This window comes from Lynx canadensis, chromosome A3, assembly GCF_007474595.2.
Source record: "Lynx canadensis isolate LIC74 chromosome A3, mLynCan4.pri.v2, whole genome shotgun sequence".
Classification (NCBI taxonomy): Eukaryota; Metazoa; Chordata; class Mammalia; order Carnivora; family Felidae; genus Lynx; species Lynx canadensis.
In genome coordinates, this window is record NC_044305.1 from 137,792,083 (window position 1) to 137,809,978 (window position 17,896).

The 17,896-nt window shown below is 59.1% G+C and overlaps 1 protein-coding gene across 6 annotated transcripts in view; it reads left to right on the forward strand.

Annotated features, from left to right (window-relative positions):
- Positions 1-17,896, forward strand: part of EIPR1 (EARP complex and GARP complex interacting protein 1) — a 121,866-nt gene that overhangs the window by 63,968 nt on the left and 40,002 nt on the right. The window contains exon 1 of one of the 6 annotated variants that reach the window (XM_030311728.1): positions 133-263. The exons of the other annotated variants lie outside the window; for them this stretch is intronic. The gene's annotated coding sequence lies outside the window, so the exon portion shown is untranslated. Of the gene's footprint in view, positions 1-132; positions 264-17,896 lie in introns of those variants that run through there. 6 annotated transcript variants of the gene reach the window in all.

A 17,896-nucleotide genomic window follows, 5' to 3' on the forward strand; every position in this document is an offset into this window, starting at 1 on the left:
CGTCCGTGCTTCCCTGCTTGCGTCCCTGCGGGAGCGGCCTCCGGGTCTTGCCTTCCCCTTAGGAGACAGAGAGCCTGACTGCGTGCGGGCACTCGGGACCGGTGGCTGCCAGAGCGTGTGACCACCGGCGTCGGCCCGTCCGTCTTTCCACCGCGACCGCGGGTGCGTGCTGTATGCCAGGCAAATGTCTTGATGCTGGGAAAACAGGAGTCGCGTTATCTAGACCCCCCGCCCACCTGGGGCTCACGTGCCAGCGGAAGCAGGTCAGCGCGTCTTCCCTCGCCGGCTCTGCGCACAGCCCCTGCTCGTCAGGCCCAGGGCAGAGGCCGTGGTTCTGGAGTCAGGGCGGGGCCGGGTCTGCCCCTGGCTGTGTGCGCCCTGGGGCAGGCGGACACAGAGGTCCCTGCTGGCGTGTGGTCTGGGGGGGTTCCGGGGCCTGTCCTCTGCACGGCTCTCTGGGAGGCTCCAGGGAGTATCGGGCATCCCTGCCCCCGAGGCCACATCGCCTTCTATATGCGGCATTTCCAGAGTCAAGCACCAGATGCCCCTCACCCCTAGGTGTCCCCATGTCCCCAGGACACAGTGGGCAGGACAGCCTCCTGGATGGTCTTTGTCCTGCTGCTTCTGTGGGCCTCTCCCGGGCTTTCTGCGTCTTAGCATCCGGCAGCTGGAGGCTAACGGCGACCGTGTCCGCCGTGAGCCGTGTGCACGTGGCTGTCGTAACGGCAGCGGTGGTAAGATACCCTTTGCCTTATAAATGGGTTGAGTCTGCTTGGTAAGAACAAGGCTCTGCGGAGCGCGTGGGTTCTTGGGTCCGGAGTCAGGCACGTTGGGATTGGCTCCTTCCTGCTCCCTAACGCCTGGTGCTGGGCGGCTGGGTCTGGGAAGATGGAGGGGGGGGCTCCCGGGAAGGCTGGTTACCGCCCCGTGTCTTGGCTGCAGGTGGCCGTTGGCGGGGAAGACTTGAACGGCAGCAGCTAGGACACGCTCCCCTGGCCTTTCGCCGTGGCTCTCGGCTTCCTCAGGCCACGACATGGGGTTCCCAGGGGAGATAACCACGAGCGGCCGGCCTCTCAGGGCCGTGGCCGTGGCTTCAGTGCGGTTGCGGGAGCCTGGCCTCCGTGTGGCGGGCCGCTCCCTTTCTGTTTCAGGGCTCTGCGGTCCTGAAAGGCAAGCACGTTGGAGCCCTTGGTCCCCGATGCCGGGCGCGAGGGCCCCGCGTCCTTACTGAGCAGAGGCTGACGTGGTGTTGGCCAGCGCGGGTCAGCGGTGGAGGCCCTGCGTCCCCGCCCTGCACGGGGCCGTCTGGCGTCGGGGGCTCCGGCTCCGTCGTCTGCCCGAGCTCCCCGTCCAGGGCTTGCCCGTGGTGTGGTTGGACCGCCCCGTCCCCTCTGCTGGTCGTCTTCTGAGCTGCCTTTGGCACCCTGCCTGCAGCGGACAGGAAGTCGGCGGCGGGGGCCACGGTCGCGCCGACCCAGGAGGCCCGCTGGTGGACTGCACGGGAGGTAGGGCTTGTCCTTTCCAGGGTCGCTCCTGGCGTGGAGAATCCCGGTGCGTTTGACCAACCCTGTGTCGGCGGACATTTATTTTCGGTATCTTGCTCCACAAGCAAAGCTGTATTGGAAATCTATACGTACGTGTCTTTTGTTCCGTCTGAGTTTTTGTCTTGGAAGAATTTCCCCAGGAAGACACGCCGGGTCTCTAGGTATCTGCCGGCAGCCCCGCCGGCCCCTCGGTCTCCGCATGGCGGGGTTGCAGGACTCACCCCCCCACCCCCACCGTTTCCCACCCTGTCCCCCTCCCCCACAGCCACCGCTCCTGCTTCTCACTCCCGCCACCCGTGCTCAGCCTGCGCTCATCCCTGCAGAGCGGCCGGGCCCGGCTGCTGTGTTCCCATCCTGCTGCTCGGGCTGAGGGGAGCCACCGCCTGGGTGTCACCTGCAGTTGGGGCACAGAGCTCAGGAGGGGCTCCCATCCGGAGGTGACACACTCTTACAGCACGCTGGCCAGCGAGCAGCGGCTCCCCCCGGCCACCAAGGCCCCTCTAAGGAAGGAGAACCCGTGAGCAGCACTGGAGAGGGGCAGACAAAGGAACCAGAAAGCCACGGGGCGGGTGCAGAAAGGGAGCAGCAGAGGCAGGGCTCGCGGGAGCCCGGGGGTCCCCAAGAGCCAGGTTAGGACAGAGAGCATGTGATGACAGACAGGGCAAGAGAAAGGGCGTACAGGCGGGCGCGTCCGCGTGCGTGCCGGCACGTCCACACCTCTGATGGCAGCACCCGGGGGACAGGAGGCGGGAGCTTGCGCTCGCTGGTCCCGTGTGGTGACGTCTAGGTCTTGGCCTGCTCAGGCTCGCCCGCGGAGGAGATGTCACTCCAATGCCGTTGATGGGAAACTCTTCCCCAGGATCACAGAGTAGCTAAGCCGGACCCAGGGTTCAGACTTGGCTCTTCCAGCTGCAGAGTCCGTCTTCCCCGTCGCGTGGTCCCTTAGCTCAGTTCCGTGTGCAGCGCCAGCGCGTGGCTGTGTCTTGGCTGGCCTGCGGTGGTCAGGTGTGGAGGAGACGGGGTTACCTGGGGACACGCGGCACGCACACACAGTGAGCTCCCCGCCCACGCCCCGGGCCCCCCGTCCTGAGCCTGCAGCGGCTGTCACGGGAAGACTGCCCGCGTCGACCACCCTCAGCCCCTGTGGTGTTTGTAGAGATGGGAGCACCTGGAAGGCGTCAAATGAAAGGTGTGTAAGTACAGAAAATGTTATTAAGTCCCCCAAGTAACTTGAGTTTTTTTGCATTTCACGGGGAGACCCAGAATTTCAAAACGGTTGCCCTCCGCATTTGAAAGGGATTGGTGATCAAATAGATACGTTTAAAATGAGTCTTTTACTTTTGTGCCTTCAGCAATCACCCCACCCTCTTCCCGTATTCTAAGCCATTTTAAGTGAAATAAAGAGAGGAAAGAGAAGGTGACAGCGAGTGCAAGGATGGGTCTTGGCGGGGCTGCAGGGCTGTGCCCTCATGTTCAGTCGGCCAGAGCTGTTAATTGGGGCACATCCCCGGGACGCCTCTCCGTCCACTGCGTGTTCTCTGGGTGGGTGCAGGATGGCACGCTCATTAGGGAGGCAGTGGGATAAGCCCGGTCGTCGGCGGGGAGAGTGAAGCTTCTGGAACTGGCTCACCATCCCCGCCACACGCACTAATGGGCACCAGCTGGGCTTCCCCGCGCACAGCGGCGGCCGTGGAGGCGGCAGAGGCCTCCGTGCCCACTCGAGCACACACTTCAGTGGCCGTTCCCTGGGCAACGGCGTCTCGCAGCCAGCTGGCTCTGCCCCCAAGCCCATCAAAGCGCACACCCGCCAGGAGCCGGCGCTGTGCCCGCCGCCGTCTGCGGGCTCTGATGTCGGAGCATTTGCAGCCGGGTTTCAGGGTTAAACATGAGGGAACGAACCGGAGGACTCAATAGTCAGGGGCCGCAGTTGAGGGGGTGTGGAGGTGTGCACGAGGTGGGTGGGAGGGAGGGAATGTAGCCGGTCACATTTCGTGTCCGCTCCAGACAAAAGGTGGAGGGGACGGCTTCCCTCGTTTGTCTAGGGTGAGGGGAAGTGTGGCCAAGAACAGCCTTTAGCCGCGTCCAGGGTTGTGCGAGCTGCTGTCGGCGGGCCTGGGGCCACGTGGCGGCTCTGTGGGGAGGGGGCTCCCTGGTGGGGGTGCAGGAGCCTAGAGTAGTCGCGCAGATCCAGCGCGGGCTCACCGGGTCGTGGTGTTTGTGGGGTTTGCCCACAGATTTCCGTGAACTGACCTAGTTGACTTGGCTGGGATTTCCGCCTTCCAGCGTGGCTGTGCCCACTGGGCCTCACCTGTCATGTCTTCTGCGATATTGAATACAAAATTCCCATTTTTGAGCACTCCACCTTTTAAAGCATTCTGGTGTTTGGATTTGGCCTTTCCATCTGACACGGACTGAATTTAATGAGTACAAGATTCTCTGGTGTTTAACATGGGGGCTCTGCACATTTCATAGGGCTTTGGTTTGCTTTTAAGTTTATTTTTTTATTTTGAGTGAGAGAGAGTGAGTGAGAGAGAGAGAGACCGCGGGAGGGGCAGAGAAAGAGAATCCCAAGCAGGCTCCGAACTGTCAGTGCAGAGCCTGATTCGGGGCTTAAACTCATGAACTGAGAGATCATGACCTGAGCTGAAACCAAGAGTGGGGCACTTAACCGGCCGAGCCACCCAGGTGCCCCGAGGCTTTGGTTTTAATCTTTCATTTCTGTTGAAAGATTTTTGTTTCTGTTTTTTCTTTTTCCTCTTTTCTGACCCATCTGTAGGAATTTGAAATAATCACAATTACATTTGAAAAGATATGACAAATTCAAATAGTTTGTTTTGGAATCGGGTTTCAGCATAGGACTTTAATTTGCAGGGTTGGGGCAGGTGAAGATCGGAGCCGTTCAGCGTTGAGTGTTGTAACTTCACGAAAGTAGGTTCTGCTCTTGCATTGGCCACCCAAGAGAACTTTTGTGAGACACGGAAAGATCACGTTCACCATGCACGTGGCTCCCAGGAATGGCTTGGGGGCACACAGTGGGGCCGCAGCAACCTGGAACCCAGAAGGGCCCTTGCAGACAGCAGGGAGCACGTGACCTTAGCATGTGGCCCTGGCACAGAGCTGTGCTGGATTCGTCTGAGGGGCTGGGGGGAGCACGTCTGGTGGCTCTGCTGAGCGCCCCAGCGCCGTTGCACTCAAGGAGGCAGGTGGCCTCCCACGAGGGCTTGCTGCCTAATAGAGAAGTCAGATGGGACATTTGCGCTGATTTGGAAGGGCAAGCCGACTTCCCCAGCAAGCGGCCGCTGACCTTTACTGCCTACCAGGCAGGTGCAGTGGTGAGTCAGGCAGCCACAGCCCGACCGTCCTGGAGCTCAGGTTCCATCAGGGGAGTGAGCCAGCCACACACGAGGAAGGACAGGCAGGCGAGTCAGTGCTGGGCCAGCCAAATGTCCGTCCGTCCGTCGGTGGCCCACCGACTCCTCGTCCTCGGCACGTAGCAGGACGACCCTGAGAGGTGCCGCCTGGGGCGGCGTGGGGAGGGGAGGGACGCACAGCTGGGTGGCTGGTTCAGCCTGCGTGCAGCAGGGGAAATGCGTGTGCTTATCCGTCGACGCGGGTAAGAAAGGCACAGAACGCACGCAGGGGCGGTGGAGGAGGGCGCTCTGCGAATGCTGTGGCACCCAAGTGGCGGATAACATGGGAAGAAAACGTGTTGCGGTGATGGCTGGCTTCTTCCTCGTTACCACACCCCCTCCCGGCCAAAGGCAAAACACCAGAAACTAGAGAGTGGACCAGAGCACTTCCCGTCCTGGTCCAGGGTGATTCCTACAGAAGGTGAGCCAGGGTGGGCTACAGGGAACGGGTCACGGTGTGTTTCCTTTCTGCTCCTCCTGGACACTTAGCCGACGAGCCGCAGGCTGCCTGTGACAACTCGTGAGCCGGGGTCCTGTTCCCGCTCGTGTTCAGAGACCCAGACGACAGCCGGAGAGCACCTGGTGCGGGAGCTCGTGTACACGCACAGCTCTGAGCCCCCGCGCTGCGCGCACAGTTGTGCTCGTCCCTACGTGTCCCTCGTCCGGGCTCTGCGGCTGTTGTGTGCCTGCTGCCTGACGTGGCGGCCCCTGCCCCGCGTCCTGCCTGCCCTCGCGCCAGCACGCGGGACCGCCGTGCTCACGGGTGCATAGTGAAGGCGCTCAGTTTGCCTTCCCGTTTTTGGTCTCCTTGGTGTCCGCCTCCACTCAGCGGGGCTGAGGCCGTGGCTCCGAGCCGCAGGCCCGTTTCGGCGCCGCTTCGTGTGGGGTCCAGGGGGCCGGCGCCGTGTCCTTGGGCTCCACGCGTGCAGACTCTTCCCGCCGTCCCCGGTGCTTCCTGAAGAACGTGTGTCCGTGTAGACATTGTGTTGTTAGAGGAAGCGTTTGCTCTTTCAGCCCGGGCACGTGGCAGACCCTAAACACATCGATCAGCAAATCATCAGCTTTTCGAAAAGCGAAGGTATGAAGGTTTTGGGGGTATTAATTAGTTTCTGACACGAGTGGGTGCCACAGTAGTTTACAACGATGGTTTTAAAATCCCATCGCCGAAAGTGATTCATGCCACTCTTGCTCTAGCTAATGCTGATGAATCACCGTGTTCTCAGTTTTAATGAGAATGTGGACGGTCCCTGTCCAGAAAGCAAACACTGGGATGCCAAGCAAGTGTCACTGTTTCCTTTTTGTAGATCCGAAAAATGTGTGGCTGCATACGGAGTGCAAGTTAACGCATGTATCAGCGGAAAGTGCTGTGGGTTCCCGTGCTCCACGTTTCGGGTGGTGAGGCCGTGAAGCGGGCAGTGAGGTTGGGCGTCCCTCATGGCGGGTGGTGAGGCCGTTTGGCAGGCAGTGAGGCTGGGTGGCCCGCGTGGTGGGCAGTGAGGCTGGGCGGCCCTCACGGTGGGCGGGGAGGCTGGGCGTCCCTTGTTGTGGGCAGTGAGGCTGGGCGGCCCGCACGGTGGGCGGGGAGGCTGGGCGGTGGGCGGGGAGGCTGGGCGGTGGGCAGGCACCCTGTCCTGGCATCTCTCAGGGCTCTGGCACAGGCACGCAGCCATGGCTTCTGAGTGCTCGGTTGCCGGAAAGAGCCGGGTCACCATGTAGTTGGGTTCTCGAGACGAGTGGACTCTCTGTTGGTCAGGAGGTGACTCAGGCCGGGGAGAGAGCCCAGGGCCCCTCAGGGAGGCAGCCTCGAGAGGAGCCTCTGGTGGAGCAGCCTAGGCCCAGCTGCAGACCCGGCGGTCAGGATGGAGGGGGTGGTCCAGGCCCGGCCGTCGGTCCCCTGATGTTGTCTCCTGCCAGGGTGCCGGTGCTCAGTGTCCTGGGGGGCAGGGCTGTGATGGAGGGGACGGTGCCGTGGGCAGCCTCGCGGGGGGCTGACAGGGGAGTGGAGTGTGTTCCTGGCAGCGTGTGAAAGAAGCGGTCCCTTGCGGAACGTTCTCAGCAGCGACCCTGGCGTCCGTGGGCAGAGTGGGGCCGTCGGTCTAGGGATGTATGTGTGCCGGGCCCAGGGGCACAGCGGTGGGGCTGGGGGTGTCCTTCACCAGGTGCGTGTGTCCCTGGGATTCTCAGGAATCATTCCGGTGGACAGCCCAGGAGCTCCTGGGAGGGCAGGCGCCGGCCGCCCTCTGGGACGAGGGGACGTGTCTGTGCTTCATCCCTAGCCGGGGGGCCTGTTGTCCAGGAGCGTCGGGCACTTGTTTCACACCCGGCAAGGGAAAGGAGACGCTTGTGCCCAAGCTGACACCGTAAACACATTGTCTCTGTAGGTGACTTTCATCCTTTTGACAGTCTGCGGGTTATAGAGCGGGTGTCGGCGTCGAGAAGGCAGATGACTTCTCCAGGGTTGCGCAGCAAGTACAAGGAGGGTGGGGACACAGGTCAGGGCCTGTCTGGTGGCAAAGCCCATCCGAGTGACCCTGTGCACACCTCTCTGTCTGCTCTGAGCACCCGGGAGGCCCTTACACAAAAAGAAAGGAACCCTTAAAACTGGCTGTGTGAAGGGGTGTCCCCGCTTTGTAAGGATGTTAGGCGGGCAGACGAGTCAGTGTTTGTTTGGGAAGCACTTCGGAGATCGCCACATGAATGCGCTCTGTTTGCTGCCTCCTCAGGCCGCCCCTCACTTCTTATTTCGATGCTGTCCGTCTCCGACTTTGGGCCAGGGCATTGTCACTGAGCCCAGTCTTCTTCTGTATCGTCCTTCTTACGTGAATTATGCCTGTAAAATGCCCTCTGCAATATCCACTTTTCGTTTCAGGACGTTGAAGAAAGATCTCAGACACCGTGGAGCTGTCCGACTACAGAATCCGTGTGTACTTTGTGGAGCCCTGCCCCCTGGCCGCTCCCACACCGTGTTTCCCTCTGCACCCCCAGGCCGTGGGGCCGTGCTTTGTCCCCCGACATCTCTACCCCTGCGTCCCTCCGCGCCCCACCCTGCCACTTCCTTTACGTCCTCGTTCCCAGTGGGTGATTCTCCTGGGGGTTTCTGATCTGCCAACCGGATGTTGTTTCCAGGCATTTTACTTAGTTCTTTTAAAAATTTTCCGGGTCAATTTTGGTGGTGTTTTTTGCTTGATCACGTTTTTGATTCCAGCTCTTATTTTTTGGTGAGTACTTTAAAGATTCCAGTGCCTGAAGTCATTGGAATTCTCACTCTGAGGTTCCTCCTTCCGGCAAGCTCCCACTCGGAGGCAGTACCGCTGGTGTGAATTTTATCCTGTTTTACTGCTCGCCCCTGTTGGGCTGTCCTAGTTCTGTGGGAGTCCCGAGGGGCCGGCCTGCGGGCACATTCTTCTAGAGTTTGCATCCTCTGGAGACCGCCTGCGGCTGCCAACGGCCAGGACTTCTGGTTAAATTCTTGACCTAGGACTTCCCAGTCCAGGACACCAGTGGTGTGCCTTGCGTGAGGGCCGGGGCGGGGTGCAGAATGCCAGGTGGACTGCCGTCTGCTCGGGGCTGTAGCTGAGATAAACACGCGTTACAGACGTGTCTCTGTGCCAGCGCATGCTTTTAAAGAGAAAGTGGCCCTTCGGGAGCCTAGACTTTTGCCAAGGTCCCAATCCCAATACCTGCGTGGGCCTCCTGGCTATTTCCTGTTCGACGTGTCGTCTGTAGATTCCTGGTGGAGACAGGGATTGAAAGGGCAGCCTGAGCTGACCTTTCTGGTTCCAACAACAGCTTTAGTCTTTGCTCCTGATCATCATCTATGTGTGTATATATATGTATGTATTGTACTTTCTGAAAGCACGACTGTGCATTTAAAAATACAGATAAATATTTTACAGAAGTGTAAGTTTTTTCGGGATGTATAATTAGCTGTATTGCTAGAATCAAGTTCCTGAATCTATTAAGTTGATAAACGAAAGGAAATGTTAATAACCATAGTGGGAGAGAACAATAAACTCTTTACTTCCTTCCTGAGCTTCTCACATAAACATCAAACTGTCTCATGGCCATGTTACCTGGGTATCTCCTAAACATTTCCAGAGCAACACAACTGAAACTGTGTTTTTTCTAGGTTACTCACCCTTGAGTGATACCACTGTCCTTTTAGACATCAGGGTGAATTGATCCTTCAGGGTCAAGAAACCACACCAGGTGTTTTGTTTTGTTTTGTTTTGTTTTGTTTTGTTTTGTTTTACTGAGAGAGTGCCAGTGTGTGAGCATGGATGGGAGTCATGACCCTGGGATCGTGACCTGAGCTGAAATCAAGAGTTGGATGCTCAACTGACTGAGCTACCCCCCGCCCGTGGCGTCCCACCACACCTGGTGTTCCAGAAGGAGGGCATTTCATACAGTGGATGGGGACTTCAGGCAGAAAGGGGGGAATGCTGGTGGGACCCGGATCTTACGCTACAGGAAGCGGCTTGCACCCCGCCGTAGAGGGGCCAAGGCACACGGTGATGTTACAGGAACCCGGGAGCCTGCCGGCACATGCTCTGCAGGCTGGGCACTGGGGGGAGGGCCGCTGTCCACACCCTAGGTCTTGAGAGCCTCTCTGTATTCGAGAGGCCATGGCGAGTGTCCGTGTTGGGCGGGTGGACTCTCCGTGCTTGTTCTCAGCCGTCCGCCTGCACGCCTGCCTTGCTTTGCTTCTGTTCTGTTCTTTCGCCGCCTTTCGCCACTGCTGTGCAGGCCACTTCCCGCTGGCACCAGGAGCTCCTCCCTGGGGAGCAGAGGCCGTGCAGCCACCAGATTAGGAACCCGCTGTGCTTTCGGGGCCCGCCCGGACCGGATTTTGTCTGGAATGAACAGAGTTCCCGCTGGCCGTCGGACGCGTCTGCCTCTCCTCGTGGCGAGGCGGGTCACGTGACACCCGTTCTGTCGTGTGCGGGACTCACGGTTTTTGCCTCCCATGACCAAGCAGTCCCCTCCCACCCCCTGGAGCTGGTTCCTGACAGCAGGGTGATTACGTGTGTAAGTGGGCACTGCAGGGCAGCGGGGCCCGAGGTCTGCCCTGCGCCTCTGCCCTGCGGCTCGCCAGGGGCTCCCACGGTGGTCGTGTTTGGCGTGGATGCTGGGAGCACTGGCGGGTGCTTGTGCCTGGGCCTCTCTCGGTTCAAGCTCCACTCAGGCGTCGGCCTGCCGGGTCGCTGGGTTAGGGTCCCGTGGTCAATATGTCATTGCTTCCCAGATTCAGAAAGACCACCAAAAGTTGGGTCTCCTCGTTTCAAAGATGCCCCAGCACGGTCCAGATGGCTGGACCCTTCGGAATGTCACTTAGGCGGTGGCACTGGAACCCCACAGGCTTTCTCCTCACTGTGCACCTGCCTTTCACTCTCCCTGAGACGCGGTGTTTGCCATCTGGGTCCCGAGGTGGAAACCAGCTAGCAGGGCAAGCAGGGGATTTGGTACAAGGAATTACTAACTACGATAGAAGAGTAACTGATACCTCATAGGATGGTACTCGAGGGTTCGGGGCACCCAAGGAGGGGATGTGGAGGGTTGCAGACCGTGCTGGAGAGGGCATGGCTCAGGCCACTGGATGGCAGGGGAGGAGGGGTGTGGCCCTCTGGATGGCAAGGGGAGGAGGGGTGTGGCTCTCTGGACCGCAGGGGAGGAGGGCTGCGGCTGGTTGGATGGCAGGGGGGGAGGGGAGGAGGGGAGGAGGGGTGGACTGTGGTGGGAAAGGCTTGGCCAGCCTGCAGCCCTGGCCAGCGCGAGCTGGTGAGCAGCACTGGGCAGGAGTAGGCCACCCGTAGGGTCAGGTGGTCACAGCAGCCACGGCAGGGCGTGGAGGGAGAGCCCTTAGGGCCGTGGGCAGGTGTAGGGGGGCCTGCGGAAGGAACCGGCACGCCAGCCTGGGCGTGCGGCCTCCTACCCCGAGGTTCTGAGTCAGGAGGGCCGTAGGAAGGCTGTTGCCAGGCTGAGGCAGCAGGGTCATAGACAGACGAGGGTCCGGGGCCCGTTCGGGGGCCGCGCTCCTCGGACACCCTCACACCACACCGCTCACGGGACCCCATGGCAGTGGAGGCCCTGGTTTATCTTTGCGCAGGGTGTGAAGGCGCACACGGAGCTGGGAGCTGGTCTGTGCACCGAGCAGGAAGGTCAGCGAGGGTTCTTGGTGCGGGGCCAGGGCGTAAGCATCTCAGGCTCTGTGGGCCCTGCAGCCCCTCTCTCGTATGCTTTCCTTTCCTTTTCTGTGTCCGTTAAAGTGCAGACCATCCTTAGCGGGCGAGCTGTACAGAAACGGGCAGGGAGCCGGGGCGAGGTCCAGGTGGGGAGCCGAGAGCCCTGATGGGGGCTGGCCAGGGTGGGGGCCGCTGCCCCGGCCGGTGACGGCGCCTGGCTTTGGGCGAGAGTGCTCGATCCGTACCTGTGTCTCTGAAGCCGGGGGCTGCTCTGTGTTGCCCCTGTGGCACCAGCACAGCAGAGGTAGGTGCCTCACGAAGCCTTTGTCATAACCCGCTGTCGTTCTCCGAGAACTTCTCCCTCTGCACAGGCCCAGCCGGGGCCTTGGTGGGACCTGGTAGAGACCAGTGTGCCAGCACCTTCCAGGGCTTTGATGGTAAGCGGAGCTGTCCGTTCCCACTGGTGCGGCCAGTGGTGCCGCCTTTGGTGACTATCCTGATAGGGAAGGTCCTTCCCGTCATCCCTGGGTCTGCTGTCTCTGCCCAGCCTGCCCCTTCCCTCGATGCGTTCGGGAATCTGGCGATCGCTGCAGGTTGGTTGGCCGGCCCCCTTCGAGGTGGACGGGGGCCACGAGTCCTTAGGTCTGGCTGTTGGCCAGGTGGTAGCCCTGGGCTCACTGTGCATTCTCACAGGTCTGGACCCTTCCTTGCCCTTCCCGTGGTGCCAGCATCGTGGACCTCTGAGGTTGGCTCTTTCTAGGGAAGGCTTGGAGGAAACTTGGTCTATTCTGCAGCAGTGTGATAGAGTCCTTCCTCCAGGGGGCCCGGGTCCCCCTAAGGGCTGGTGTGCCAACTGTTCTGGGTCAAGAGCCGAGTGAGAGGTGGGGACTCTTCACTGGTGGCTCAAGTCAGGTTTCTGCTCGGGGCTGCGTCGTGTTGGTTACATGGATCGGGGGTACCCGAGTGTCTGGCAGGGTCTCTTCTCCCCTCACCTGGCCTAATACGCTCCGATTGGCCCTCGGTTCCTGTGCCTGGCTTGTCTGGAGATCACGGCTGGTCCCTGCCCCCACCCACCCTCGTTCTTACAGTCGGGGAGCCCTTGCTGCCCTGACCACCCTCAGAGCTGCTTGGTGTGTGGGACCCCCCACACCAGTGCGGGGAGAGGAGGTGACAGGCTGGGCCCTGCTCACTGCCGTCAGTCTGCCTCCGGCATGCCGGCCTCCAGGATTTATCCGTGGCGTGCCCTAACGCACGGAACAGCCATTGCAGAAAGGCGTTTTTAGGCCCAGCCCTGGAGGCCCTGCCTGTCCCGGGTGACTGCTTAGTACAGCTGGATTCTTCTTCATTTGTCCTGCTCAGCCTGCGCCAGACTCAGAGATGGCTGAGCTCTAAAAATAGCCCTCGGATTCCGAACGCGCCCCCTGCGCCCCGCGTCCCGCTCCCCACCGCAGCCTCCTCCCCTCGGGCTGGGGATCAGATTATGTCCCCAGCCAGGGCACCGCCAGCCCTTTAGCTGAGCTGACTGGAGCCGCTATTCAGGCTTACAAAGGCTCTAATCTCCTTTGAATTCCTCTAAGCCCGGACTCGGTAATCCCTCACAGCGACAGCACGACAGCACGCTCCACGGGCGCCGTCTGCACAGCCTCAAGCACGCCTCTCCCATTCATTGGCCCCGATTATCTTTTTATCTCATTAAGTGCCTTCAGCTCGCGTGCTCCATGTAAGACACCGACAGTGGTGTCACACTGGCCTTACAGACCCGACTTGGTGTCTTCTCTTTCGAAGCACTGGGCCGCTCGAGACTCAGGACCCTTGGTTTCTTGTCTGACTCTGGCGCGAATGAAGCCAGTTAACTTTACCCGGCCTCAGTTTCCTCCTTCACAGAAGGAAGGGGCAGGGTTCGTCCTGCGTGCTCTGGGAGCTCCCTCCTCGCTCACGTGGCTGTGGTCTCCGACTCTGCAGTGGGCAGCGCTGTGGTTTCTGCCACAGGCTTGGTTTCTTGCCGCCACTCGGGCCCTGCCCTCCGGGGGCTCCGGTCGTCACGATAGTGATTCAGCACAGGCAGGTACATTACAGGACCTAGCTTCAGGATGGGCCTAAAAACAGAGATAAAAGCAGAATGCCTCACCGGTTATTACAGCATTTTCCTTCTAAAGATGAGGTTTTCCTTCTTAAAAGCACCTTAGTTTCTTTGATAGCTGCTGGATTTGCGTTGAATGCTCTGTTGAGATTCATACAGATATGGAAATCCTCAGAGTTTCAGAACCAATTTGCATGTCTCGATGGGTGTGCTTCAGCGTTTCTTATTCCGCAGTGTTTACCTTCAATTTCGTCTGCTTCTGAGGATTTGGAGAGTTTCTGATAATGCCACATTCCTTGGACCTAGAGCGCACTCTTTTCGGCAATTTTTGCCGCCTCTTGCATTTCCGGGGTGGGTGCTGCTGGCAGGTGCCCCGGGTCACTTTCTGGTCTTCCTCAGGATGATTTTTAGAGGTTACATTTCTCGGGAAGTGAGTTTGGACTCACCTTGTACCCATCACGTTTTCATAATAAATTCTGCCAAGAAGGGGCGCCTTGGTGGCTCAGTCCGTTGAGCGTCCGACTCTTGATTTTGGCTCAGGTCATGATCACAGGGGCTTGGGATCGAGCCCTGTGTCCGACTCTGCACTGAGCGTAGAGCCTGCTTGGGATTCTCTCTGTCTCTCTCTGTACCCCCCACCCCCACTCCCACCCCGCTCTCACTCTCGGTTTCTCTCTAAAAAAAAAATAAAAATAAAAATTCTGGTAAGGAAATTTTATAATCTTTCAGAAAATCCAAATAAGTTTTCCAGATGCTAGAAAATTTCCTTAAACCATTTACCTTTATTCACCGATTTTTAGAAACACCTATGGCTCTCAGCGTCCAGTGTAGTTTTCTGTCTCACGTGGACTCGTGTGTCGCCACCAGGGTGGGCGTTTCCATCACTGTCCTGGTTCTTTGTCCAGGCGCGTCCTGCCTGCCTGGAGGGAGCCCCCCCCCCCCCCCCCCGTGGCCTCGGCGCCCTGTGGCACGCCCCCGTGGTGCGTTGCAGCCCCTCGTTTGTCCGCCCTGGAGAGACTTTGCTCACTGTTGGCCCAAGCCACGTGCGCAGAGCAAATTGAAGAAGGTTAGAGCGTCCCACGGCGTCCTCGTGCTGTGTGGACGGGCCGTGGCAGTCGGTGCTGGAGGCTTGTCCTTCCCAGCAGATGTGGGGGCCGCACGATGGGTCTGCATCCAGGGCTTCTAGAACGGCAGTGACGGGTCGTCGTCCCCAGCTGTCTCCCTGGTGGCCTCGTGGCCATTATCCCTTCTTGCCCGTGTTGGATGCTCCACACTAGTGTCCCGGCCACCAACCTGTTTTCGGATTCAGCCCGTCTTACACGCTGACGCCAGATCCTTCTTCTAAAGCGCGGCAGGCGCTCGGCCCGTTGTGTTTGCACCGATGGAACGCATACCCTCCCTGCCGGCACTCGTGTCCTCGTTCCCGGCGGCCGGCCTCCACCCCGTTGTCTGGAGTAGACGCTCCCCACGCCTCCGCTGGTCTTCAGGCCCCTTTCTGGTCTGTCCTGCCAGGACCTCAAGCCTCAGTTCTTGTGGCTTTCATTCACGTGACCCTACCCCAAAGTGAACTGTTGGCCTTTCTCCGTCCTGCAAAGCCACCGGGCCCCAGTCCTGCTCGCAGAATGCCTCAGGTCCGCTTCCACACGCCCCAGTCTCCCTCGTGGCTGGGGTTCGTCGTCCTCCCCACTGGGAAGGCATGTCTCTTTCCTCAGCTCTCTACCTGGACGTCTCTCAAGGCACTTGCAGATCTCGTCCTCGTATCAGTTAACCGTCTGACTGTTTTGAGTCGTTGTCGGCAGGGTCTGTATCTGACTCTGTTCTCATTCCCAGACGGAGGCACAGAGATGGTTAGACCTGGTGGCTAGATGGTGTTACAGGCAGGTTGTTGTGGCCTGACAAACACCCACGTCATTTCAGTGGCTTGTTGACCATTGTCGCTTGTGGTTTGAGGGGATCTCTGCTCTGTCTCTGAGAAGAGCACCACGCCCAGGGGAATTAGGACCTTCAACCCTGCAGAGCCCAGAGTTAGGCCTGTGGGTCCTGGGGGAAGAGTAAGTGGGCTCAGCCCTGCTGTCTTTCCACGTTGCCAGGCCCGTGGGCTCCCGTGGTGGGGATGCAGAACTGCGTGCAACTGCCTGGTTTCCAGGCCCGTGGGCTCCCGCGTCAGGGACACAGAACCACGTAGAAGTATCCGGTTTCCAGTCCCGTGTTGGGGACATAGTACCACGTAGGAGTATATAGTCTATGCAGGTGTCCTGTGCCCCGGGGGCTTGCCTGACTGTGCCCTGGTGGGTGTGATGGGGCTCTCAAATGAGTGATGCTTGGTCCACCCATCAGGTCCCAGAGGCGTGGCCCGAGCAGTTTTTAAAAGTACATGTGATTCTTCGGAACCCTGAGATTCTCCCCACGAAGCCCTCGTGGTCCCATTTCTACCCCTGACCCCTTTCACACAGCGGGGCCAGCAGACCACGTGTCCGCAGCCTGACCTTGCCGCGGAGCCCGTGGCGCCGGCTCCCGTGCAGGCGGCAGCCTCCTCCAGTCGCCAGGCATCTGGGCTGGCCCGGTGTTGTGGGTGCAGCGTGTCCGCTGCGGGATGAAGAGGTCCTCAGGCGCTGTGCCTCCTCCTCTGGGCACGTAGCCTGCAGCTTCTCCGGGGTACTGGGCCTCAGACCCCGCCCGGCGCCGGGGCCCGAGTCTCCATGGGGTATCTCCCCCTGCTGGCCGGGGTCTGCTGCACGCAGCGTGGTGCCGTCAGTGCACGTTCTGCAGGGCGTCCACACGTCTTCGGAGCGTATCTGGCAGCAAGCAGGGGCACTGACGCAGCCTTGAGGCAGAGCCACGTGTGGTTTCCTCCTCGTGGAAATGCGGACGGTGTCGGGTCCTCCGCCTTCACTGGGATAGGAAAGAAGGCGCGTGGAGGTCAGCGTCCATGTGTCACGTACCTGAGGCTGGTGGCGGTCCTCTTGACGGGGACCCGTGTCTGGCACCGCAGCTGTGAGCGGGACGCCAGCTCTGTTGAGCTTAGAGGAGCCCACGGTCTGCCTCCAGGACCCGCTGACTTTGTGCGGAGGCCAGATGGTGGATTCGGCAAGGCCCTTCCATGCCCTTGATCGCTAATGTAGGCACGTGTGTCCGCCACCTGTGATGGGGTGGGGGCATCAGCGTCAGTCCTGCTGTGCGTTCATGGACCATGGGAACGAGCACTGGGTGGGTCTGTAGAGCCAGGAGATCTGCTGTGACCAGGCGTTGTCCGGGACTTTTTTGTTACGTGGCCCTCCAATGTCCCCACTCTAACAGGGGACATGACACTTGGGGTCTCAGACCTTGTGTTCAGCAGGTCTTGAACCACCGAGCATTGCCCTTTGCTCGGTGTACGACCACCACGTAAGTCGTGGTAGGTCTTCTTGGGTGCACGCTGGGGTAATGGTCACCGTCCGTACTTGCCCCATCGTTGTGGCTTCCGAATTCCCGGAGATCTGGCCATGTTTTCTGTCAGTGGGTTTTAGGTCTGAAACTGGCTCAGATCAGTGCCGGGTAAGGGATTGTGACTTTTGGCGGGGTGACTTCCCTCAGCCTCCTGCTTCTCCGTTCTTGTTTTCCTTTGAATTCGTATGTGTGTATGAACGCATGTACTAGGCAGGCAGGGCTCTGTTGAGCGACCATCTGTTTTGCTCCTAGGAATACCGTCTCTTGTTATCTGTCGCCACAGCTCTCGGCCAGTTGGCCTTCCCCAGCCGGCACGCTGCCTTGTTGGTCATTATGATAATTGCTGCCCCCCGACTTCTGGCAGTCACACGCCATCCCCAGGCCGCGGTTGCTGTGGGGCCAGGTTTAGCTGCCGGAATCGGGAGTGGTCACAAAGCTTGTTATCAACCAGTCACACTCTGTGACAGCCTCTCCTAAGAGTGGAATTGTTGGGTTATTTGGTAAGTGAGTGCTCAGCTGCCAAAGGGTGTCCCAGAATGTCTGCACCGTGTTAGGGTATCTCTAGCCCCAGAGGTCTGCACCGTGTTAAGGTTTGTCCAGCCCCAAACGTCTGCACCTTGTTACACTATCTCCAGCCCCAAACGTCTGCAGAAGACCCATTTGTTCCACATCTTTTCCAGTGCTGGGTTTTGTTCATCTTTTTAAAATGAAATTTTAGCCATTCTCACGGGCGTGTAGTACATCTCGTTTGGTTTTATTTTGCATTTTTCTAGTTACCATTGATGTTGAGCATCCTTTCTGGTGATTGTTGATCATTCGTGTTTCCTCTTTTTTTTTTTTTTTTTTTTAACTTATTTACTTATTGAGAAAGAGAGGGGGGTGGGAAGAGAGAGAGAGGGAGAGAGAAAGAATCCTAAGCAGACACTAGGCTGTCAGCATAGAGTCTGATGCAGGGCTCAGTCTCACTACGCGTGGGCTCATGACCTGAGCTGAAATCAAGAGTCATACACTTAACTGACTGAACTGCCCAGCCACCCCCCATTCAGGTTTTTTCTTGAAGTGTTGATTCAGTGTTCTGCCATTTTTAAAATTTGGGTTGTTTCTTTCATTAAATTGTAAGAGTTCTTTATTATGGATACAAGCCCTCTGTCAGATAAATATATTAGGAGGGGCGCCTGGGTGGCGCAGTCGGTTAAGCGTCCGACTTCAGCCAGGTCACGATCTCGCGGTCCGGGAGTTCGAGCCCCGCGTCGG